A 2,185-nucleotide genomic window follows, 5' to 3' on the forward strand; every position below is an offset into this window, starting at 1 on the left:
TATGTATATATATGCTAACACAAAGTACATTTGTTTTTTCTTCCTGTTCCTCTCAAATCCAGCAGTGGAAGCAGATGGCCTCTTGTCCTGTGTCTGGTTCTGTTTCAGTTTTCTTCTTGTTAAAAGAGTTTTTTCTCTCCACTGTTGTCTTTGTGCTTGCTCAGGATGGGACACTGTGACAAAGTGAGTATTCAGTGCAATCTGCTTGCTAACTTAGATAAGATTAGAAAGATAGATTTACTAACTGGCTTTTATAATGTCTGTGAATGTTTTTTGTACTGAGACAAATGAGGTCACTTCTGTTGTGACTGGGCTCTATATAAATCGTAAATGGACTGTATCTATACAGCTCCTTTCTATTTTATCAAGATACTCAAAGCTCTTTACAACACAATCTGTGCCCTCATTTATCCATTCATACAGCACTCTACTAGATATCTACAAAGATTAATCAGAGCTTCAGATCACATTCATACACTGATGGGACACATCTGAGGCGCTGAGGGGTTCACTGTCTTGCCCAGGGGCACTTCAGCATGTGACTACTGCTGCAGTCGTACACCCAACTCTTGCATTGGAGGACGACTGCTCTAACCACTCAGCCACAGCTGCCCCCATTTATGTATAAATAAACTGAATTCAATTGAATTGAATAAACCAGCCACTAGGGAGCACAAGCCAGTGTATCTCTTGTGCTGGTCCCAAGCTCAGGTAGATGGTGAGGGTTGTGTCAGGAAGGGCATCCGATGTAAAATACTTTTGCCAAAAGCAACACCATGCCGAACAGTCCAACAACAACAACCACCACAGGTGCTGTTGACAAACGGTGCCGGCGGAAATTATGTAACTGTTAGTCGAAGACCACGAGGAGTGAAACGTGTCAGGAGACAGAGGGAGAAGAGGAAAGTCAAGAATATAGGACTGAGGGTTGCAACTCTAAATGTGGGGACAATGACAGGCAAAGGTAGAGAGCTGGCTGACATGATGCAGAGAAGGAAGGTAGATGTTTTATGTGTCCAGGAGACCAAGTGGAAGGGCAGCAAGTCTCTCAGCATTGGAGCAGGGTTCAAACTGTTTTACATGGTGCAGATAGAAAGAGAAATGGAGCAGGGGTGGTCCTGAAGGAGGAGGTGGAAAATAATGTAGTAGAGGTGAAAAGAGTTTCAGATAGGGTGATGTGTCTGAAGGTAGAAGTAGAAGGTCTGATGCAAAATGTTGTCAGTGGTTGTACACCACAGGCTGGATGTGACGTGGAGGAGAAATATACTTTTTGGAAGGATCTGGATGAAGTGATGGAGAGTATTCCCAAGGAGGAGAGAGTGTGGCTGCAACTAGGTGTAAGAAATATCATCATCAAAAATTGGGTTGCCACATCAAAAACTAAGATGGCCACCAAATGCATGTAAACCAGCCACCCCAGTCATTTAAAGAAACTATGCTTTCTAGTTTTTATATTGCTTGACAGTTTTCTCAGATGGTTCCTTCTTTTAATCTACACAATGTAACTCTTACCCACTTGAATATCTTGCATCAAAAACATTAAGGTTTACTTGTATTCCTTGTTCAATTCAACTCCATACATACACTTGTTTCGAAAACTACAAACATTCATTATTCACATCCTTCAGTGACAGGGGACATCAGAGTACCACTTGTTTATGATACTTAAAACCATCAGACTGAATCATCAGGCAAATTGTACCACATCATTGTTCAAGACGAATTAAATTATTGGATTCTATTTTCAACTCTGAGTGACAGCTTTTCAGAAGAGGAAGCTATTATGGGAAAAGACTATTGCCTGTGGGAAGAGAAGCACATATGGGTGTGCTGTCTGCAGACATGAGAAACGCTGTTAGGTACATTTGAAAGTGGATCCTGTTTTTTTGTATTTCAATTTTTATCTCCTGCTGCTGAAGGAGAATCGGTGATGTTTTTGCCTGTGTGTGTGTCTATGTTCATTTGTTTGTACTTTTAGTGAAACATCTCATCAGTCATTACAGACATGAGAATAAAATGTCATCACTGGGTTGACATCAGCAATTGATCTACTTTTAGCAAGAGGGAAATTTAAGATGGCCACCACAGAGAAGAGATTTGAACAAAAACAGCATCATTCCATCAGTTTTTCAGACGTTCAGCTAAAATTTAGTGTGGTTGCACCTGAGATTGATTGATTGATTGA

Source organism: Nematolebias whitei, chromosome 1 (assembly GCF_014905685.2).
Source record: "Nematolebias whitei isolate Nwh7 chromosome 1, NemWhi1, whole genome shotgun sequence".
In the NCBI taxonomy this organism is placed as follows: domain Eukaryota; kingdom Metazoa; phylum Chordata; class Actinopteri; order Cyprinodontiformes; family Rivulidae; genus Nematolebias; species Nematolebias whitei.